Here is a 25,364-nt window from a genome sequence, read left to right as displayed (position 1 = left end):
CCTGGGTCTGGATTTTTTATCATTTTAAAGAGAAATGGACAAGAGACTGGGTTCAATGTCCAATCCACTTCCTCCCTTTTGACCTCTTGAAGCGTCTCGGTTTTTTGCTTGCTTTGCAATCCAAGTACCTTCTGAACTTCCTCTCTCACTATCTGACGAAGAACACCTGTGAAATCAGCTCCTTCCTCCATCACAGACATCGATACGACATTTGGAAGCCGTTCAAACTTCTTGTGTGTAGTTCTTTGTTGATGCAATGTCTCGATATACTGGCACCATTGGTCTGCTGTCGAAACCTCCTTCAGGAGTAGGGCTTGATACATGTTCTCAGCAGCAGCCTTCATGAAATGTGCAACCTTATCTTCCTCCTTCATTCTAGGATCCACTATTTTACACAGCTCCAAGACATGTTGAATGTAGGGAGCTGTCGTTTCTACCGGACGCTGTGCCCTGCACTTTAATTTATGTTCAGCCTTGCAATTCTGTCGTTGTGTGTCGCCCAGATACTTGCGCAATTCTGCCTGGAATACTTCCCAGCTTGTGAACTTCTCCTCGTTGTTCTCATACCATTGTTTGGCAGTGCCCTCCAAGTAGAAAATACGTTAGCCAAACACACGGTGTCATCCCATTTGTTAAATTTAGCTATATATGCTCATATACCTTCAGCCACTTGTTTGGATCTTGGCCGTCGTCACCAGAGAACCCGGAGGATGTCTCGTGTGGTGGCACACAGTTGCTGTCGTCATAACGTCCTCTTCTTCCTCTGTCTCCGATAGATTGCGTATGGCTCGAACTCGGGTTTTTCGCCACTTAAACGGCGGCTCTGTCGTGACCTGATGGGAGCCACTGTGTCGTCGATAATGTGCGCAATCACAAGTTCCAATACCCAGAGTCTCCACCCAGAATGTCACGTAGAAGAAGGTGTAATTAGATGAATGATAAAAACTAACTTCACTTAACGAAGGTTTATTCAGCACTTGCACATACAAGAGCGCGGAGCGAACTGCCTCAGGCCAAAACAAATACGGTATATATACAGTTACAGAACATTCAAGTACAACGATTCTTGACATTTGTGGATACTTGTAGAATGCACCCGAAACGAATATAAAAATCAAAAGTTTACAGTCCAGGTGAGTTTTGGATTGGTTCAAATGGCTCTGAGCACTATGGGGACTTAACATCTGAGGTCATCAGTCCCCTAGAACTTAGAACTACTTATACCTAACCAACCTAAGGACATCACATACATCCATGCCCGAGGCAGGATTCGAACCTGCGACCGTAGCGGTCGCGCAGTTCCAGACTGAAGCGCCTAGAACCGCTCGGCCACAACGGCCGGCTGAGTTTAGGACTCACGACCCTCCAGTCAACAGTCTAGTATCATAACCACTACTGTACAGTGACTGTGCTACGAAGTTTCTTCAATGACAATGTTTTAAGGAGTGATAGTATAACTAATTCTGCACAAGAACTGTTATATGAACGTAGGTCCGCAAATGCTTCTTTAGGGAGGTATAGGTATTGAAAGGAACTTTAATTCTGCAAAACTAAGTGTTCAACGTGAACGTATACGCAATACAGCATGACCGCAGCGTGATTTTCTTGCAAACAATGCACGGGTACATGCCATGTTTACACTATGCAACATACCTCGTATTATGGTCATGTGATTTACGTAGTAAGTAGTACAATCAACCGTTGTTTGCGCAGTTGTGCCGTGTAAGCTGCATTGTGTAGTGTACCAGCAACGGGTCGGTTGGCTGTGTAGTGTATGGTGTTAACTGTGTTCGTACAAACGCTGCTAACAATGCCACAAGTGTATATTAATGAGGAATACGCAAATATGGTGTATGTTTTTGGCTTCTGCGACGGTAGTGCTACCACTGCAAGAGGAGAATACCACAGGTGCTTTCTGATCCGACGATTACCTGATCGCAGTGTGTTTTCCATAGTGTTTATCACTTTGTGTGCAACAGGTTCTCTTCAAAATAAACATTTTTCGTCAGAGCGTGCACGTTAACAAACTTTGCAAGAGCAGGCAGAAATTATCGCAAGTGCTGAGCAATGTCCCAGTACTAGCGTACGAAGAATGCCCCTGCGTATGAATGTCGCAGAGACACATGTACAGGAAACATTACATACGAAAAACCTGTATCCATTTCAAACACAGCTTGGCCAAAATCTCCTCGTTGGCACAATGCCAACGACTTCAATTCTGAGAATACTCATTTGCTTCCATACATACTATTCACTGACAAAGCCCAGTTTTCACGGCATGAAATAAACAACACATGCAATAATCATCGATGGTCACGGGAAAATACACACGCCTCAGTGGATAGCAATTTCCTAGTTCGTTTTGCCATAAATGTTTGGAGCAGCATGATCGGCAACCTTTTGAAGCTATATTTACTATCAGTCAACGATTGATGGGAGAGAGGTACCCGCATTTTTTGGAAAATTCATTTGTGGAAATATTGGAAGACATTCCTTTAGCCAAGCAAACTGGAAGGTACTTTCAACATGACGGTGCCCCTCCACTTGTTACCTTACGTGTGAGGGACCATCTCAACCGCACCTACCCTAATCGCTAGATTGGCTGTGGCGGTGCTATTAAGTGACCTCCAAGAACACCTGACCTTACACATTTAGATTTTTGTTTAGGGGTAGGATGAAATCATAGGCGCACAAAGTGAAGGTAAATACATGAGATAAACTGCTTCGTCGCGTCATGGATGCTGCGGAATTGATTAGGAACCAACCAAACGCAATTGAACAAGCAATACATGTTATCCCTAGAGCGCAAAACTACATTGATGTTCATGGTAGGATATTCGAACCTGTTCTGTGAACTGTACAGCATCTGTAAGATAAGTGTTAAAGCCGATTGTAAAAGACATTATACGTCTTTTTCAACTGAATACTTGTAACATGCATGTTTAATGCATTATGTATTAAATGCAAAGTAAATAAACATTATGTAAAAATGAGTAACATTACTGTACTTCTCTGTAACATTGTTTTCGAGAAAATCACGTTACGGTCCAGTTGTATTGCGTATACGTTCACGTTGTGCACATCAATTTTGCAGAATTAAAGTTCCTTTCAATACCCATACCTCCCTAACGAAGCATTTGTGGACTTATGTTCATATAACATTTTTTGTTCAGTATTGCTTACACTATCACTGTGTAAAATATTGACCTTTCCTCCCCAAACACCCCGTATAAAGTGAGGAAAGTACTCGAGTGTTCACCCATTTTTTTTATAAGAAGTGTTTACGTAGTGAAACCACCGGTCCAGTACAATAAGTTCTGACGTTAAGTACTCAATACGTTTTGTGATACAAAGCAAAACAGTTTTTCACATTACCGACGCAGAGATCTACGCCACATATTTCACAACTCCATTTCGTGCGATGAGGCTTAGTTGATGTGCTACGAAGTGCACATCTATGGGATGTGTCTCTCACAGGTAAGTCTTTTGCATTATCAAAACGTTTCTCTGGTGCTAAATAGGGCTTGAAAGAGGGATCTTTTTTGTATTCTCTTTCCTCTACTGGGAGACAACTTTGTAGATCCTATCGGACCTGCAATGACTGCAAGGTGAAACTCTTTGAGTGACGTGGATCTGCTCTCTTGACATCTGTCATTGAAGGTCAAGTATGAGTTGGCAACAGTTACATCTACAAAGTGACACAGTATACGATGCCACCACTTTTGACATTTCATACATGGATTTGAACATATCTGCTTTATCCACATAACCCATTTAGCCATGGCTGGCTCATTTTATGCGTTGGATTAAACTTTGATTGCTATTCTGTGTTTAGTCTCCCACAGATATCACGATTATGCTGTTACCCTCTCTCTCCGCGAGTGGCAGCAGCGGTGTGTATCGATATTCGCACCTTGTACTATCTTTGGCCTGGCGCTTATAGTTTCCGGCTGTGCTGTGTGCGAAAAGTTGGTCGGTTGGCGTGGAGCAGCGAGGAAATCTCCGCGGCGCGTATTTTGGCCGAGGCCGCTGGCGGTGTCCACGCGGGGTCGGAGGATGTAGTGCTGTTCCCATTGCTACGAGGTCCGTGGCTCACCGATCCTGGACACGAAAGTTGAGTTTTGACTTAATCTCCAGCATGTCACGACTGTTCACATTGTGTCCTTTGGATTTCGTTGTCGGCTGTTGGGACATTCCCGTGAGCAACAACGTGTTTTTTCAAGTTGGCAAATTTTACCCACCTTCCGGTGGAGTTTAACTGTACTTGGTTATTTTGAACTGAAGTGCACCAGCGGAATCTTCTGCCTTGTGGCCGTTAACATTCTGGTTACCTGCCCTGGCCGTTGACGTAAATTCAGGCAGTGTATTTTCCCCATCGTGTTGTCGCTGTCCTGCACGGTGTGTAGTTTGACAGCTCAATGTATAATTGGTTGTGGGCACCAATACCTTCTACGTTGTTCCATTGAACTCCCTGTTGTGTGCTGGTCGGGTGGAGCGGAAGTTATCTTGCCGGTGGGTCCGTTGACAGTCTGCCTGTTTGGTTGTCGTCGGATCGAGAATGGTTGGGCCGACTGCCTGTCTCACCTAAGCAAGCGTTAGTGTTTGAATTCCAGACTGACCCTCGGAAACTTCTGAGCGCCGTGGGTGTACTGCCTTTTCTTATTTGTTCTTGTTGTTTGTATTTGTATGGCTTCTAGCCGATTTTTAAATTAAGGTTGGTTTGCCCTTAAGACGTCAGATCGTTTGAGCCTTGAGCCTAATTAAAGAACTGTTTTTAGATAAGGCCTTTTGCCTTTTAAAAATCTAATTTTGGTTTGGTCTTAAGAGATGGGCATTCAGCCGATTTTATTTTTTAAATTAAAGTTGTTTTGCTCTTAAGGTGTGAGATTGTTTGGGCCTTCAGCCTAATTGAAAGAACTGATTTAAGGTAAGGCCTTCTGCCTGTTAAATTTCTGATTTTGGTTTGAGTCTTAAGTTATTGGTTTTCAGCCGATTTTAAATTAAAATGGTCTTGCCCTTAAGGCATGAGATTGTATGGCGCATTCAGCCAGTTAAGTTCAAAAAAAAATTTAATGCTGTGTTTTTTCTAAATTTTCTTGGTTCTTGTAATGCTTGGTCAAATAAACAAAGTTGTAAGTTCGAGTGTAACTAACAGCCGCTTATTTTGGCCCCTTTCCACAATTTAAACTATGTGATCTGTCCTCCGGGTTTAGCAGGGCGTCTCATCCATATGGTTGTTGTAATCCTTGACTAATTGTGGACTTGAAATTAGAGTGACTGTATCATACATTGTGGCTGTTGACATGTCCTCTATGCTGTGATAATTGGCGAAAAACAAGATTCCTTTTTTATCCTTCCACAACACAGCAACAATTCCTGTCGCAGAACACCTGAACTGGAAGTCTCCCCCACCCATTGTCTTTTCACTGGTGAAATATATAGGAATCCCAGCTCCCCCAACAGTTCCACATGCATACACTTGATGTTGCAGGAGGTGCTTCATGAGAGGTAACGAAATAAAATAATTATCGACAAATACCTTGTGACCCAAACCATGTAGACTTTCATAGTTTTGACTACTCTAGCACCTAAATTTTTTTTTCTACAATATTTCCCACCGTTCCAGTATATATCTCAAATTGTGTTAGAAGAGGGCGTACGTCATGTAATTTGTCATAGACTTCTCCTTTCTTCGGTAGTTTGTCATTGTCATTTAGGTGCCTGAAAATGTTGCAGAAATATGCTTATCTCGTATTGCAGGATCAGAAGACCAGTAATCCTTGTAACTGGATGATTTCTTTATGCCCACTAGTGGATTTATTGCAAGAAATCTGCGTATTTCGTCTTCATTTGTATGCATAAAATTTGTTGAGCGACCCAGGTTTCGCATTGCATATAGATTTTTCATACACTATCATTTGTAATTGCTCTAAGGGGAATAGTGTTAGAAAAATGTTTATTGGTGTTTCTTTGTCTTCTTGAATATTACTGCCCGTATCACCACAAAACTATTTTGGACCTCTGGAAATTGGAAACTGTTCCCATACAACAGCAGCATCAGCTGTTTCCAGCACATCTTGCTCTCTATTTGGAGGGTCATATCCGGTTACAGAATATAGTACAGCTTCATCACCAAAACGAAGTCGGTTTGCTGCTTCAGAAATTTGTATTCGTCACTGTCACTATCTGATATGCAAGACTCAGTATCGCTTAGTATGTCATCAAGTATTTGCATCAGCATTTCGGTATTCAGTTCACTTGCTTTGAATCTTCCTCTAGAAGCCATGATTCAACACACTGCACCTACAACAAAGAGCAGCCCTCACTAATCGATGTTTCACAGTGGTTCCGTAGCGAAACCACACGATTTTTGTGTTTACATAAAAACTATGCAAGAAATGGATTAAACCTAAATATTAGTCTACCATGCATAACCTTTCGTAACTTACCAGAACTACGCCGGCTCAGACGATAATACAGCGGAAAACACAATGTCACCTCACGATCCTCAGCAACAGCCAACTCCGGCAAACGCTGTGCAGCTGAATGCCTTTGTTGCCTTCCCGCGCCAAACGTATTGCTTGAGCTGGCAGCGAGTTGCGTATCTTGACAGCAGGGGGTAGCACACTCCAATACCGTGGTGGTGTCACGGAGCAGCCACTGAGCAGCTTGTGTGACATTAAGTTAAGGTTGGTCTCACTGTGAAAGCAGTTGTACGCAAAGGGAGAGGCATACTCAGAAGCGAAGGTATTTTCTCGCGCACTTCAAGGTAGTGTGATAGACGCAGTTCACGACATACAGGGTGATTTATCTAATCTGTTCAACTCAAATATTTCCGGAACTGATTAACATAACGCAATTCTGTTTCTACGCAGATGAATTGTGGGAAAGGCCTCACTAAATGACGAGTAACTTTATTTTGTAACCTTATTAATGGCACAGATTAGGATATCACCTTTGCTTTTCCAAATGAAACCATAAGAATTTCTGCTGCTAATATCGTGGTTATAAAAGAGACGAATTGAACGACGTTTCTCTCTTCAGGATGCGATAACTAGTTCCAGAGTAATTACAATGTTTAGAACTAAGGATTTATTTGTTCTCAACACGAAACTGCTGTCTTATGCGGGAGTTTGTGATATTTTGCCGAAATAAGGAAATGCTGGACGCTGAATGAGATAGGAACAGTGGTGCACCATCGCTATACCGGTATAAAAGGGAGACATCGGAAGTGAAGCTTTCATTCTCTCTGCGTCGTTCATATGTTTCGAGTGCTGGTTAGTTCGAAAAGATAAATATCTACCACAAACCAAGAGAAACTAGATAAGACACTTTATGGAGAATATAGATTCAGTAAGAATGACAATTCAGCACATCTGCAAGAAATTTTTGATTGGAAGATCACTAGAACACTACGCTAGGGTAAGGAACAAGCTTGCAACGAATGGAGCAAACAAAATAGATGTTCTAACAGCTATTGGTTAAAAACCATAATGAGCCCTGGCAAGAACGGTGTCACAGTTCAAAAATGCTATACTTGAGAGAACTCAACTTAAGGAATTACTTCAATCAAGCTTCTATTGAAATAGTATAAGCTTCCTTTAAATTTCAAGGAAGTATCGTTGGCAGTGAATTCTATTATATTTTTGGTTCGCGTTGGCGGAATTCACATGTGCGGGGGTGGTCTGATAAGCCTGGTAAAAAAGCAAGGAAAAATGTTTGTTTCGTAAACAATTCACTTGTCGACATAGTCTCCTTTGTGGGCTTACACACTTCGTCCTCCAAATTTTTCATCACAACGGAAAAGTGGGTTCTGCGGACTCTGCAAAATACCGGTTGACAACAACTATTACTTCCTCACTCGATGAAAAGTTCTTCTAGCAAACCAAAGTTTCAAATTAGAGTAAAGGAAAAAGTCACTTTGTGCCAAGTCTGGGGATTAGGGTTTGGGTAGTAACCAGTTCTAAGCCCAATTCATGCACTTTCGCCTTTGTTATCGCTGATGTGCTGGATGGTGCGTTACCCTGACGAAAGATCACTTTTTTGCGTGCCAACCTTGGTAAAAATTAAATTTGTGGTAAGGTCTTACGGGACCAAACTGCCGAGGTCATCGGTCCCTAAGCTTACACAGTATTTAATCTAACTTACACTAACTTACTCTAAGGACGACGCGCACGCGCACGTCTGAGAGAGGACTCGAACCTCCGACGGGGGGCCAACCTTAGTCTTTATTCAGCCGACTGATATTTCAAAAGATCCAACAATTAAGCATAATAGGGTTCTGTGGTATCGACAGCTACGATGCCACGGCGTAGATGAAAGTTCGTAGGTTAGCACTACGACATCGACACAGACGACAGCGCCCTCTAGCCGGCGCTGTGCAGCTCTACGAGCGCCGCTCCAGATTCAGTCGATTTGATCACGAGCAGACGACTAAGCAACTTAGTTTCTACATAGGGGACTAGCTTTGTTACTTCACTTACTTCAATGATAGTTTGTCCAAGTACTCGTAGCTGTTAGCGTTGATGCCTGTGCGGCTTCGCACCTACGAGCTCATCTCAGCCAAAGTTAAGTAATATTATTTGTTCATGTTCGTACACCAGTAAAAGAGTTTTAACTTATACTCAGTACCGCAGTACTTCACCTTTTCTTGCTCCAGGAGCAGACCCACACGCCGCCTACCAGGCGGGATACAAAAGGTTCACTTATTGTTCTGGCATTTAGAAGCCGAAAACCAGTGGCCATCACCTTGCCAGCTGACCAAAAGGCCTTTCGCTTCTTCGGTGCACTTTCAAACAGCCTTTGTCCATTCTTTTGGCTGCCGTTTTGACCCTGGTGTGTAATGGTGGTTCCAGGTTTCATCAGCAGTCACAGATCGGCGCGAAACGTCTTGTGGACTAAGATTAAACGTCGCTAGACATTGTACTGAAATGTTGCTCTGGATGGACTTTTGGTCGGCAGTGAGCAATCGCGGCACCCACCTCCAACATGACTTCTTCATAGTCAATTCTCCGTGCAGGCTATTATGCAGTCATTTATTAGAGATTTCTACAGTCTCGTCTACCTCAGCAATTTCTATTCGGCGTCCTTTCATTACCATACAGTGCATTTTATCAATGTTATCTTTTGTGGTGACCTCAACTGGACAATCGAAGCGTGTTTCGTCTGTGGTGCTTGTCCGACCACATTTCAATTCATTAATCGAAAACTAAGTGGTTTTTAATGATGGTGCAGAGTCTGTATGAACTTCATCCAGTTCTGTTTTGATCTGTACAGTAGTTCAGCTCTACAAACAACTCGGTTTTCTCCAGTTTCAGTCGCAGTCGACACATTCAGAAGACTGTCAACAATGAACTGCATCCTGTACTTTATTGGAATTCTGTATACGATCCTTGGAATAATCAAGCTTACTAACCACAAAACGCAACAAAAATATTCCATTCTTTCATGGAAACTTGCCTGATTTGTCAAACAACCCTCGTATTTTTCCGTGACATAAACTAAAGGTTCAGGTTGTGTCACTTTTCTTGCTTCTTAGCTTCAGGGAAATTACGAGTGGCTGTGGAATAAGTCAGACCAGCGTTGTTAGCATTTTGAGCGCAAACAGCTTCCATCCGTTTCGAGTGGCTCTTCACCAGCAGATAAACCAGCAGAACTGAAAAAGATGTGTAATTGTACTGCGAGGTCCTGATATGACATTGAGACAATAGATTCTTTCTTCAAAAAATTCTCTTTACCGATGAATTCACTTTTACAAACCATGGAAATCTGAATGTAAGATATACGTGTCATCAGGCTGCAGACAATCCGCACTGCCAGAGGCGGTTTGAACATGAGAGGCAATGGAATGTGAACGTTTGGTGCTAAATTATTGGACAGAAAGAGATTGGTCCTTACACCATGCAAGAGACCTCAACGGGTAAAAGATACGCACATTTTCTTATCGAAGAACCAGCGGCTCTCCTAGAGGGAGTACCAATTGAAATAAGTACACGTATGTGGAACCAGAACGATGGGTGCCCGGTTCACTACTCGACTGTGGCTGGGAAAGCGCCCACTCATCTGTAACTGATCGTTGGATATGATGTGAAGGCGTTATGAGTTGGCCAGCACGTTCGTCTAATTCGACGCCAGTGTACATTTTTATCTGCTGTTAACTCACACATGAAGGTTATACCCACTTTCGAGGACCCAAGAGGATTGAAAACATCGCATTTTTCAACATGTGCAGTGTGCAATGATATCGAAAGAATCTCTTCAGTACGTCCAGATGTCCTTACACCGGTGATTACGAATATGAATAGCAGTAGGCCATGCTAATTTGAACAAAAGATGACATAAACGAAATTTTAATGAAGTCTTCGTGGGCGAATTCTTTTGTGATCTGTTTTTTGTTGCTGAACTGATGTAATTTTGCAATTTAAATGTGTATCCTGGCCTCAGTTCATTCGTTTTTTAACGTGCTCTTTTCTTTCAAGGCTGTAGCAGACACAAGAGCAGAGCTCTTACCGTAGTTGCCAGCCGCGGTGGCCGAGCGGTTCTCGGCGCTTCAGTCCGGAACCGCGCGACTGCTACGGTCGCAGGTTCGAATCCTGCCCCGGGCATGGATGTGTGTGATTGCCTTATAGCTAGGTTTAAGTAGTCCGAAATTCTAGGGGACTGATGACCTCAGATGTTAAGTCCCATAGTGCTCAGAGCCATTTTAACCATTTCTTACCGTAGTTAGTAGCAGCATCAAACGAAAATCACTTAGCTCGGAGACAAATATTCCCGGAAAGACGGTCGCGAAATAACTAATCGCAAATGCTTGCGGTCACTTGAACACTTCAGTATGAGGTTTGCTCGACCACTGTGCCATGTGGTTCGCTCTTCAACAAATGATCGGAATACCTATTGACGTCACACGAAATTTTGTATAAACTATCTTATTTGTTTTCAGAACAAACACGTATTTGAATTCAGAAATGAGCTAAAGCATGAAGCACTACACTACTGGCAATTAAAATTGCTACATCACGAAGATTACGTGCTACAGACGCGAAATTTAACCGACAGGAAGAAGATGCTGTGATATGCAAATGATTAGCTTTTCAGAGGATTCACACAAGGTTGGCGCCGGTGGCGACACCTACAACGTGCTGACATGAGGAGAGTTTCCAACAGATTTCTCATGCAGAAACAGCAGTTGACCGGCGTTGCCTGGTGAAACGTTGTTGTGATGCCTCGTGTAAGGAGGAGAAATGCGTACCATCACGTTTCCGACTTTGATAAAGGATGGATTGTAGCCTATCGCGATTGCGGTTTATCGTATCGCGACATTGCTGCTCGCGTTGGCCGAGATCCAAGGACTGTTAGTAGAATATGGAATCGGTGGGATCAGGAGGGTAATACGGCACGCCGTGCTGGATCACAACGGTCTCGTATCACTAGCAGTCGAGATGACAGGCATCTTATCTGCATGGCTGTAACGGATCGTGCAGGCACGTCTCGATCCCTGCGTCAACACATGGGGACGTTCGCAAGACAACAACCATCTGCACGAACAGTTGGACGACGTGTGCAGTAGCATGGACTATCAACTCGGAGACCATGGCTGCGGTTAACCTTGACGCTGCATCACAGACTGGAACGCCTGCGATGGTGTACTCAACGACGAACCTGGGTTCACGAATGGCAAAACGTCATTTTTTCGGATAAATCCAGGTTCTGTTTACAGCATCATGATGGTCGCATCCGTGTTTAGCGACATCGCGGTGAACGCACATTGGAAACGTGTATTCGTCATCGCCATACTGGCGTATTACCCGGCGTGATGGTATGGGGTGCCATTGGTTACACGTCTCGGTCACCTCTTGTTCGCATTGACGGCACTTTAAACAGTGTACATTACATTTCAGATGTTTTACTACCCGTGGCTCTACTCTTCCTTCGATCCCTGCGAAAGCCTAAATTTCAGCAGGACAATGCACGACCGCATGTTGCAGGTCCTGTACGGGCCTTTCTGGATACAGAAAATGTTCGACTGCTGCCCTGGCCAACACATTCTCCAGATCTCTCACCAATTGAAAACGTCTGGTCAATGGTCGCCGAGCAACTGTCTCGTCACAATACGACAGTCACTACTCTTGATGAACTGTGGTATCGTGTTGAAGCTTCATGTGCGGCTGTACCTGTACACACCATCCAACCTCTGTTTGACTCAATGCCCAGGCGTATCAAGGCTGTTATTACGGCCAGAGGTGGTTGTTCTGGGTACTGATTTCTCAGGATCTATGCACCCAAATTGCGTGAAAATGTAATCACATATCAGTTCTAGTATAACATATTTGTCCAATGAATACTCGTTTATCATCTGCATTTCTTCTTGGTGTAGCAATTTTAATGACCAGTAGTGTATGTTTATTGATCTTTTAAATACATGTATGAGCATTCTCTCACAGACAAAGACTGTCTCACTAAGACGCCTTCGACAGGCGAAAGTTGATTAAATAGAATCGAAATATAACAACGATAATAACTGCTGAACTGCGGCACTAAAGTCAGAATAGACTGAAATATCCACTTGACGATAGCCAGCAGAACCGTGCCAGTGGGTCCACAGACTTTCGCTAAGAGGAGGGGATATCTGGAAGTTACCTGTCCTGCAAACTCCAGGGCAGAGTCATTGCAAGCAACGTAATATCCCTGACACGCTCTGTGTCCTCCGTTAGCTCTATGACTACCAAGTTACTGCAGTAGTGGTATAGCTCATTCAGGGCGGAATTCAGTCTCTTGTCCTCGCGGAGCTTTTAAAATAAAGTAATCCATCTATCCACATATTCATAAATGTTTACAGGAGGGAAAGTGCATTAAGAGATATCAATAGATCATAAATAAATTCATTATCCCATTTATCCTTCACTCAGAGACTCCTAATAACAGTGAAAGACTGAGATACTGTGTCACTTGCATATTTATTACAAGCTTTGAGACAGTAAACAGCAGATAGTATCAAACGGAATCGACAGTAGCGTTTCCACCCGACTACTCTAGACTGGGAACGATTACATTCTTCTTGAAGTCTGAGAGTGTTTCGCCTGTCCAACAACCCACATAACAGATGAAGCAGTTAGGTCAGATAACAAGCAATAAATACAGCAACAGTTGTCTTTTCATCTCTGATTTATTCCAGAGACAACCTCTTTCAGCATTCCATTATGCCATAATGACGTGCTCTATGGGAACAGTGGCTGAGTTTATATTGCCAGACAAAATATCATGCAAAACATCATGCGTATGTAACACGGCTGTATACTAGTAAAGAGTATGAGGACTCGGCTTGCTTACTGTACAGGTGAATTACATATGCTGGAGCGGATACTGGTTCGCTTTCGTATGGTATTTTGTCTGGAAATACCAGCTCACCCACTGTGTTGCCATAGGTAGCCTTGTGTTGGTATGATAGAACCCCGATAACGATTGCCTCTGGAATAAATCAAAGATGAAAATAAAGCTGTTGATTTATTTATTACTGGCTATATCTACATCGGCTGTCGTCCTGTCGCCCCTAATAGTAAGGATGGATGAAGTGATATTAGTTAGGTCATTGTTGGTTCACTGTAGGAGTTCAGTAAATCTGGAGGAGGCAATACTTTTAAAAGCATGTTTCAATTGTTCGGATAAGAGAAATATTAATTGTGTCAAAGGTAGTGCAAAACTCGGTGATAATTCCACTGTATAGTTTCTGACGTATGATTTAGACAGTGATAAGCTTACCAGAAAATTTGCACTGAGGTTACAAAAGTCATAGGACAGCTATATGCTTATATATGGATGGCGGTAGTATCTCGTACACAAGGTATAAAAGTGCAGTGCATTGGCAGAGCAGTCATTTGTACTCAGGTGATTCATACGAAAAAATTTTCCACGTGATTCTGGTAGCACGATGGGAATTAACAGACATTGAGCGCGGAATGGTAGTTGGAGCTAGACGCATGGAACAGTCCGTTTCGAAAATCGTTAGGGAATTCAGTATTGTGAGATCCAGTGTGTCAAGAGTGTGTTGAAAATACCAAATTTCTGGCATTACCTCTCATCACGGACAACGCAGTGGCCCACGGCCTTCACTAACGATCGAGAGCAAAGACGTTTGCGAGGAGTTGCAACAGTGCATGAAATCACCGTAGAAATCAATGTGTAACGTACGACGAATATAGCAGTTAGGACAGGGCGTCGAAATGTGGCGTCAATGGGCTATGGCAGCAGACGCAGCCTTTGGTAACAGCACGACATCGCCTGTAACGCCTCTCCGGTGCCCGCGACCATATTGATTGAATGCTAGACGACTGAAAAACCATTACCAGATGGATCCCGATTTTGGTTGGTAAGTGCTGATGTAGGGTTAGAGTGTGGCGCAGATCCCACGAAGCTATCGACCCCAGTTGTTAATAAGGCACTATGCATGCTGGTGGTGGTTCCATAAAGGTACAGGCTGTGTTTATATGGAATGGACTGGGTCCTCTGACCCAATTGAACAAATCATCGACTGGGAATGGTTACTTTAGGCTACGTGGAGACCATTTGTAGCCATTCGTGGACTTCTTGTACCTAAACAACGATGGAATTTTCGTGGATTGCAATGTTCCATGTCACCCGGCCGCAATTGTTCGTAGTTGGTTTGAAGAACATTGTGGACAATTCGAGCTATGATTCGGCCACGCAGATCGCCTGACATCCCATCGAACATTCATTGGGCATAATCGAGTCGTGCAATCGTCCCACAGTGTAGTGCGGATGCGGTAATCAGCCGATATCACCTGCCACGCTGTGAAGTAGTACGCTTTGCGATTAACCGCCGATGTAGTACGTGGCAACTACCGGGCGATCAAAAAGTCAGTATAAATTTGAAAACTGAATAAATCACGGAATAATGTAGATAGAGAGGTACAAATTGGCCCACATGCTTGGAATGACATGGGGTTTTATTAGAACCAAAAAAAATACAAAAGTTCAAAAAAGTCCGACAGATGACAATAATTAGCATAACAGAGTAAGACAAAGCAAAGATGATGTTCTTTACAGGAAATGCTCAATATGTCCACCATCATTCCTCAACAATAGCTGTAGTCGAGGAATAATGTTGTGAACAGCACTGTAAAGCATGTCCGGAGTTATGGTGAGGCATGGGCGTCGGATGTTGTCTTTCAGCATCCCTAGAGATGTCGGTCGATCGCGATACACTTGCGACTTCAGGTAACCCCAAAGCCAACAATCGCACGGACTCAGGTCTGGGGACCTGGGAGGCCAAGCATGACGAGAGTGGCGGCTGAGCACACAATCATCACCAAACGACGCGCGCAAGAGATCTTTCACGCGTCTAGCAATATGGGGTGGAGCGCCATCCTGCATAAACATCGTACGTTCCAGCAGGTGTTTATCAGCCAGGCTGAGGATGATATGATTCTGTAACATATCGGCGTACCTCTGACCCGTCACGGTAGCAGTTACAAAACAAGAATCACGCATTTCCTCGAAGAAAAAGGCCGGATAACGGTAGATGTGGTAAATCCAACCCATACCGTGACTTTCTCGTCGTGCAATGGAGTTTCCATGACAGTTCTAGGATTTTCGGTAGCCCAAATTCTGCAGTTGTGGGCGCTGACAGACCCTCGGAGCGTGAAATGCGCCTCGTCGGCCCACAACACGTTACTCAACCAATCGTCATCTTCCGCCACCTTTTGAAAGGCCCACACCGCAAATGCCCTCCGTTTCACTAAACCGCCAGGTAACAGTTCATGATGCCGATGGATTTTGTACGGATAGCATCGGAGGTTACGCCTAAGTGCCAACCAAACAGTAGTGTATGGAAAGCCGGTGCGGCGTGCGACTGCACGAGCGCTGACTTCCCCGTGCATAGACGAACCCGCTACAATCTCCATTTCTTCCTTAACTGTCTCAGTAGCATTACGCCTTGTGCTCGGTCGGCCACTATGGGGTCTATCGTCAAAACAACCCGTGGCTTAGAACTTCGAAATCATTCTCGCCACAGCTGCATTTGTCAACGGACCTTTACCCGTTCGAATCCCCTTCCTATGGCGATAGGATCGTAACGCTGAACTAGCACATTCCCCATTCTGATAATACAGCTTCACTAAAAGCGCCTTTTCAGGTAACGTCAACATGCTGCGACTGCTGGCGCATCTGGTTCTCCCTCTCATTACAGCTCCTTTTATACACGATTGTCATGCGCAGTGACTGACGTTTTACTGTCCAGCGCCATCTGTCGGAAATTTTGTGAACTTTGTTTTTTTGGTTCTAATAAAACCCCATGTCATTCCAAGCATGTGTGTCAATTTTTACCTCTCTATCTACATTATTCCGTGGTTTATTAAGTTATCAAATTTATACTGACTTTTTGATCACCCGGTATTTAAGTCAGGCAAATTGTTTTTCCTGGTACCGCAAGTAGGACAGTGCACTTGCGGGATTGTTTTTGCTGGTCGTGTTGTAAGTGGGACAGCGCACTTGCGGACTTAGTACGAGGAGGAATGCATATCCAGAGGGCCCAGTGGTGAATGTAGACTGACGTGAGTCGTATACATTAGACGAAGTCGCCCTTCTTGTTTAGAACTTGCCTCTAAGTTAGGAAAGATCTTGCTGGCCTCCATGCAAATGAGGTTAATTTGTGCGTTAGTACGTTTTCCCAGAACATTCCATCATCTCGTCTTGGGAAGGAGGGTTTGTTCGTTGGTGTGATTTCCACGATTCCGCGAGTTCGGTGTTTCGGGTATCTACATTATAGTCTCATGCAAGTCAATATGTGTGTGAGTGCGTTTCCCGGAGCATACAGTCATATCGTTTTGGAAAATAGAGTTGGTTTTGTGGTGTTATTTGCACATTTGTACGAGTTTTTGTTTCGGATACGTACATTATGGTCTCATTCAAGTCAATCGGCGTGCATGATATCAATCATGCCGCGCTTAGCCGCGCGGTCTCAGGCGCCGTGTCACGGTCCGCGCGGCTCCCCCCGTCGGAAGTTCGAGTCCTCTGTCGGGCACGGGTGTGTGTGTAGTCCACAGCGTAAGTTAGTTTAAGTTAGATTAAGTAGTGTGTAAGCTTAGGGACCGATGACCTAAGCAGTTTGGTAGCATGAGATCTTCCCGCAAATTTACAAACAATATCAAGTACTGGGAGATCCATTTGCTAGATGGTGTTATTTTCACAACTACGTAAGTGGAGTTTCTATCATATAGTTTTAGTGTCGCATGCAGTCCGCCTGGGAGCTTACTTGTTAGTGGCATTTGTCAGCTAGTTACATTTATCGATTAGTGTTGGTTGATGACGTATTATGGACATTGGCATCGGAGCGCGATTGTATTCTTTAAATGCGGTTGTTGTGCTTTCTGTGCAGGCCGTCGATCGGTGAAGAGGTGTCCTGCACTTTGTCATGATCTGTTGGCTGTTTGTGATTTGAGAAGCCAGAATCGTAGTGAGTGTTGTCACATCATCATTGCGCGAACTGCTGTTCAGTTCAAGTGTCCACCGTCTGTTATCTGGAGGAGACCCGTTGCGAATGTTACGTCTGAGGGACTTGAAGTGGTTTGGATTCTGTTGTACGTATCTTGGTCTGTTGTGGTTATTTGTTTTATCTAGTTTCATTTGGGGTGAGAAATCTTAAGGGAGTGAGTGCACGCCTGTGTGGGGAAAAATTTGTTGTTGTCGGGATGCGGCTGCTTGGTTTATTGCAGTCATTCAATCTTTCGTGCAAATCTTGTCAGTTTGTTCCCACTGGTTGTTACGCACCGCATTTATGTTAGTCATCACGGATTACATGCCAGATTTAGTTCCCACTGGGTCTTAAGAAATAGACGCCCTAGCGCAAATGGTTTACTGGCGAACAGGGCTTAGTAAGCGTACGCGTATTAAGCGACCACTGTCTACATCCAGCCCAAGTTTTACTTTAAGAACTATTTTATTCGACGTAATATATGTGTGGGTTAGAGGAGGGCCAATCCCAACAGATAGCGAATGTAAAATTTGCGTACATCTCAGGCTAATGCCCCCTAGGAATAAACCGGTGAGTGCCCGATAGTCTAAGTAAAATTTAGTATTAATGACTAGTACCGTCTGCTTAGCAATAATCATTATTAAGCTAAGAGCTATCTTCAGACTGTAATAGAAGAAGCACTAACTGCATAATAACATAACGAAACGTTGTTGGTGCTCGGATGATTCTATCAGAAGTTTAATTACTATTCAAACTGTTGGGTGTGAACCAACCAACATTTGTAGTTAACGTTGACCAGTCAGTCGTCATTTGTTCTTGACCATATCGACACGTGTTCATTACATGCTTTTATTGCCTTGTGTTAGTTTTGTTTCTGTGTCCGGTGGTGATTCTGCCCTGGAAAAATTCTGAAAGATTACAGTTTAAGTACGCTGTCAATCAAAGCTTGAATTAAATTATTGAAGGCGGTTATTTATAGAGTTTCAGGAAAGTTGTTAGCTCTTCAAGGGTACTGTAAAAGTTTGTCAAATCTTAAGAAATGTTTTAATTCGTGGATGGTTTCTGCTTTGTATCTGCCGAAGTTGCAGCCTTGTCGAAAGGAGAGTGCCAATTTGAAAGGCCGCGTTATTTATACAGTTGTCTGTTTCTCCTGTCTGGCTGCTTTCCACGTCTGCAGTGGCGCCGTCGCCTGCCACCACTGAGCAGGAAGCATACTTCGCGCAAGGTACTGGCGGACTATTTGCTCTTAAACTGTAAAATAAAGGGAATATTCAACTCATTTATCTGTCTACCAGACAATACGGACCCAGTCTTTCATTCCCCAACTACGTTAAATGGAACAGCGTGTTCCAACGACGACTGAAGAGGATTGTTGCACGTGACAGAAATGCAACGCATCCGCTAATTGCTGCAGATTTCAATGCTGGGTCATCAACAAGTGTCAGCGTGCGAACTATTCAACGAAACACATTCGATATCGGCTTTGGGAGCTGAAGGCCCACTCGTGTACCCTTGATGACTGCACGACACAAAGCTTTACGCCTCGCCTGGAACCGTCAACACCGACATTGGACTGTTGATGAATGGAAACATGTTGCCTGGTCGGACGAGTCTCATTTCAAATTGTATCGAGCGGATGGATACAACCTCATGAATCCATGGACCCTGCATGCCAGGAGGCGAGTGTTGAAGCTGGAGGAGAGTCTGTAATGGTGTGGGGCGCGTGCAGTTGGAGTGATATGGGATCCCTGGTACGTCCAGATACGACTCTGACGGGTGACACATACGTAAGCATCCTGTCTGATCACCTGCATCCATTCATGTCCATTGTGCATTCCGAAGGACTTGGGCAATTCCAGCAGGACAATACGACACCCCACACGTCCAGAATTGATACAGAGCGGCTCCAGGAACACTCTTCTGAGTTTAAACACTGCCGTTGGGCACCAAACTATCCAGACATGAACATTATTGAGCATATCTGGGATGCCTGGCAACGTGCTGTTCAGAAGAGATCTCCACCCCCTCGTACGCTTAGGAATGTATGGCCAGCCCTGCAGAATTCATAGTGTCAGTTCCCACTACCGCTTCTTCAGGCATTTGTCGAGTCCATGCCACGTCGTGCTGCGACACTTCTGCGTGCTCACGGGGGCCCTACACAATATTAGACAGACGTACCAGTTTCTTTGCCTCTTCTGTGTAGCTTCGCCAAGAATCTGCTTTTTAGATGTTTCACGGTCCGGAAAAAATCCCAACAATCTAGGTAATGTCGTTTTCTCTGGAGAAGCAACCTTCCATACCTGTGGGAAGGTTAGTGCAACATTCATATGTGCTTTTTCAGAAACATGTAAGCGAGAGCGTAAATGTGAATGTGTGGCTGACGGAAAACAGCACAGTTGGACCATTTTTGTTCTTCGAGAAAACTGTAATAGGAACCTTTGGTCTGCACATGCTCGAGCAACATGCAGTGCCTTGGTTTCTTCACTTTCAGCCAAATGTGATCTTCCAGGAGGATGGTGCAACACAGCACTGGAGTTTACATATTCGTGACTTCCTGTAGCGAATATTTCCACAGCAATGGAAAGGACGTGATGGACCAACAAGTGGCTACTGCATTTTCTGGTCATAGCCCCTCTGGATTTTTTCCTGTAGGATTATACGAAGACACTGTGTATGCTTTACCTATACGTGACCTCGGCGATCTCCACAGAAGGATTGTGGACTCAATAACATCACGCCATACAGGCTTATGCGCACGTGGAATGAGATAGAGTAACATACCGTCTAGACATTTTACGGAATACGGAGGGAGCCCCTGTGGAAATGCACTGATGTTTTGTACAAAACTTTTTGAGGTACCTTACGTGATACCGCAGACCGCAATATCTATGTCTCATAGCTTTTTTTACTTTTATTATTTTTTTAAACTGCATTTGAAAATCAGGGAGATTTCATGTGGACACCCTGTATTATTGGTAGACATAATTATAATATTCTTAAAATGAATCTCTCGATACTTTTCAGTCTAAAGAGAGATACATTTTTAAACTCTACGTAAATGAAGTGCATTTATGCTCTCCATCAATGTCACAAAGATACATATGGCAAATGTGACAATGTATTTCTCTCAACAGTACGTTTAACGTCGCACTTCGGCGCAATACCAGTGGTCTATTTTACCCTTCAGTTGTCGGTCAAATTATTCTCATTTTAACGCACGTGGTTTGCGAATGACCTTTCTTTCGCCTTGAAATGAGTAACTACTCGTGTGTACCAGAAAGAGAGAACTTGAAGTGCAGATTGACGCAGAATTGCAGGAGGGGATGCGCACGCGGCCGTATGAGGTGAGCGATGTGTAGGCAGTCGTCACTGATCGATGGCGCCGGGTCGTCGTTATCAATCATCGACGGTGCTGAAACAGTATTTACTACATTAGCTCATTACACTAATGGCACTAATTGAAATTAGCAGTGTCGGAACACAATTAGGCCGACGTGTTAATACGACTCGGCCTGTCCAGGGTAACGCGGTTTGAATGATAATGGCGCAATCGGACGCCCGTGACACATGGCCGCCACAGCGCCGCCGGGATTCGCACCGCGGCCGCCGACGAGTAATGGCTGCTGCTACCAGCGCAGTGCAGGACAGAGTTCAGGGAGGCGCGCCCACCGGTGACCGAGCAGTGCAGCAGACACGTTTCGCCATATCCTATCACTGACGGAGCCATCCGAGTGCATCTCTCACACTGCCCGTATGTCCGCCAGACCCTACATTTACATGGAGCTCTCAGATCCGAGTTTTTGATGCAGTTCTTCCAATGCCGCTCATGGCTGGTCATGAAACAGCTCCTAAGCTCATCGGACAAGCTGCCAGTCATGCTGTTAAGAGCACACTGGTCACTTTGAAGCGCTGTAGGCGCAGGGTTGGTACCAGGCGGTCATGCGACCGTCCATCGCTGACGTAAGTCATGCCAGTGAAGTGGCGTGTACGGTCCAAACGATTGTATGCATTCAGAGCACGTGGAGAGGAGGTATACCATCCGAAATGCGATATCGTGTTTCGACGTGCACACCGCCACCTACCAGGGATAAGTAAATGCAACATCTTTTTATCATACAGTTTCTGTGAAAAATGAGTTTGTTGAACATCGTGGAACATTTCCTCTTCGGCTCCTACAGTTTCATGAAGTTCCGATAGGTCCCGGAGATATATGTAGCCGTCAAAATGGCGTTCGTAACGGAGATGCGTTCCAAGCAGAGAGCTGTCATTGAGTTTCTCTTGGCGGAAAACCAGAGCGTCTCAGATATTCATAGGCGCTTGCACACTTCGTACAGGCCCTGCAGGTCTGTCGATTATAATAGGCCCGAGGTAGTCGTAAGAGGCGACTAAAAGGAGTCTCACACGCTTCAGCCTTTGTGATAGTCCCCAGTCGGGTTTGACCTCCATCTTTCTAAATTTTCCCGAAGAGCGAGCCAATTTGGGAAGGGCGCCTTACATGGTGCATCGTGACCATCGTGCATTGAGATCTTTAGCCCGATTTCTCGTCGTCGCGTTGCAGTCCCCATCATTCTCTATCTCTCGGGCGAGGACACCTTCCTGGGTGCGTTTCCCACCAGGCACTATGCAGTGTCGCTTTCTGCGCCGACGATGACCATGGATTTCTTAGCACCTCATATCCAGCACGGTAGCCAGTCTGTTGTGGTGGGGCCACCATGTACCCTGTTGGTTGTAGCCCCCCTGACAACACAGCGATCGCTTTGCTAATGCCTGCGCCATTAACTTCCCACATATGCCACGGAGTAGATGCCCATCTCCTTGGGGCAATGAGACTCCCAGCAATGGCCATCCCGCCAGGTGGCCCTTCCTGAAGCTGGGTGGCGGCCGTAGGGATGGCCCCTGGTCGGAGTGGGTGGCATCAGGGCGGATGACATGCCATGAAGCGTAGTGCGTCATCTCTTGCTGGTGGTCCGCCGCCAGCAGTCTTTAAGCGGGCAAAGTCTAACTTCAATGCTAAGAAATATGACTCCAAATCGTTCCCCTCCCTGGCGACGCCATGGGAGGAACGCCAGGCTAAGGATGGCAGTGAAGCTTATTTCACCTGGTACCTCGTATGTACGAGAGTTGATGGGGAATTTTTCATGTCCATGAAGCCTCAGTTTTTTGTGGAGCATTTGGAGGACACGTTTGGGAAGGTGGAGGGCTTGTTCAAAATGCATTCTGGGTCAGTCTTGATAAATACAGCATCCTCTCTCTACCCAGTCACGGGCATTAACCGCCTGTTACAAGTTGGGCGAACGTTTCTGTTACCATCACACCCCATAAGAGCTTAAATATGGTCCAGGGTATTATATTCCACAGGGACCTTCTTATGCAGTCTGACAACGAGCTGCGCGCCAATTTAGAGAGGCGAGGTGTACATTTCGTCTGGCGCGTCCATAGGTGTCAGAGGGATAATCAGGTTGCCACCGATGCCTTCATCTTGGCCTTTGAGGGTGACACATTGCCCGAGAAGGTGAAGGTGATGGTCTACTGCTGTGACGTCAAGTCGTATATCTATCCCCCAGTGCTTTAAGTGCTGGGAGTTCGGCCTATAACACTCGTGTCCGCTACTGCTATACCATAACCTTAAAGTAGGAGGCAGGTCATGAAATATAACTATCTAGTTAAAACAATTATGGTACAAAGCAACAGAGCAGTGTTACCCTCTGAGAGGAATTTTGTTGTGTTGACCGAGTTGTACCTAACGGGAGTGGCTTATCGGAAATGAAAGTCAGAATTACGTAAATATTTGAACAGTAACAAACAAAATTTTTGCCTATCTGCACTGTTTAACGGATAAAGAAAACGGTCGCCAGCCTCATTAGGCAAGAGAATGATTAACATTCTTGTTCAAGAAAATAGTTATTAGTAACTTTAACGGATAAACACAACCTATACTTTGTCACACGCGAGTGCAACGAACTCTGTTACATACATATGTTTACGGTAGATTGAACCTAACAGTTACAGCAGCACAAACTATTTGCAAAAATATAACAGATACCGAAACACCCTATTACTTTCATGGCTTGTTCAAACTGAATGGTCTTTATAACATTACTATTAATATTCACTGCAGGATCATACATTGGACATAGGTTAAGTCTCTCTCAGTTAAATATTTTACTATTTAAAACGATAGTTAATTGGAACCCACTAACAGGTTGCTTCTCACTATCTTTTAAATAAAAAAATTATGGTTTTCATAAATAGTAGTCTTCCCGTTACTTGTTACCTTGCATTAGCACAATAGACAAACTGTGGATCCTGTTATACCATTAATATGCACTTCCAATACACAAGAGAGACAAACACTTAGCAATCATGAACATATTATTTTCTACTATTGCAGTTTTCCACTTTTACTACAGTGAAACACAATGTTGACAAAACTGCAAGAAACTGACTCACCTCTTAAAATTTGCTCCAGGCAGCAATGTGATCATTTACTAAGCAAAACTTTATAAGCCTCAGTTTTATGAACTTTTAATCTTTAAAAGAAACAGCAAATTGTCTTTATTACCACAGTCTTCTACTTGCAAGTAAATGATTAAATAAGTGACTTTGAAACTCCATAAAACTATAAATTGGACTATTTCCATCACTGGAAGGCTTTCACAAAACTACATTTACTACCTCCCACAATTTCATGAAATCCACAGTAAACCTGAATACTCTCTTATTACCAAAGATCAAACAACACCATTTAATGTTTTGAGGCTTTCATTTTTTCCACAAACTAGGACACTCGGTAATCATAGTACAAATGTAGAGGAACATGAGAGGTGTTGTAATAGGGAAACAATCAAGGTAGGTACATGAATCCAGTTATAAGTTACCTTATATTTGTGCACACTAAAACATCCAATAAGCTGATCGTTCACTGTACATTATTATAGTATTCCGATGCAGTGATTGCGCAATGTGGTGGCAACTGCATGTTGATAGGTGGATTTGCAGGCAGAATTGCTGGACTCTGTCCCTTCTTGGTGGCGATGATGGACACCAATTCCAGAATCGTTCCAGCTATTTATTCATCCATCCGAGGCACTGGAAAGTGGCAGAAAAAGCCTCTCTCGGAACCGGCACAATATACAACTGTTACATGGCAGTGCACAGTTTGGTAGCTCGTCCCCGACTGACTCTTGGTTCCACCTTTTCTACCTAGGCCAACCACAATTTGCGCGCGCTACACAGTTCTGTTCCCGAGGGGAACCACTACACCTTTTACATACATACAAACTAAGAACCCTAAGTGATGGTCAGCAGTTTACATAACAGCAAACAAACATTTTAAGTAAAACAGAACATTTGCGCATATTGACATTTCCATAAAAAATTATTCACATAAATTCCAAACATATATAGTAAGTTTTTGTCTCCCTCCAATTGGGACAAAGAATTTAAATGACAGATATACTACACTGCATAGAATCAAACCATGACATCAAAGTTTTTACAAAGAAAGGAGTATACAATTTTGTGTTATCCATTCAATCAAACACATTTACAGAAGTTCAACGAAGTAACATTAAATAAAACAAAAGGCAAAATAAATCCGTACAGCATTAGAGCCATGGTGTTACAGGCTTTATGTCTGCCCACTGTACTTACCGCATCACATGTCGAGATTGTGGACGACCATCACATCCCAATACTCCATGTTCCCCGCCTCCCATTTGTGTCAGCTGTGGAGAGAATCATTCAACTTGCTCAACAGACTGCAGGATTTAACAGAAAGAGAGAGAAATCGTGGAATATAAGACTCTGGACCAACTGGCCTACTCTGAGGCTAAGAGGAAATCTGAGCGCCTACGTCCTGTGGCTATGACCTCCTCTT

This window comes from Schistocerca piceifrons, chromosome 4 (genome assembly GCF_021461385.2).
Source record: "Schistocerca piceifrons isolate TAMUIC-IGC-003096 chromosome 4, iqSchPice1.1, whole genome shotgun sequence".
Taxonomy (NCBI): domain Eukaryota; kingdom Metazoa; phylum Arthropoda; class Insecta; order Orthoptera; family Acrididae; genus Schistocerca; species Schistocerca piceifrons.
This window is presented reverse-complemented; position numbering follows the sequence as displayed.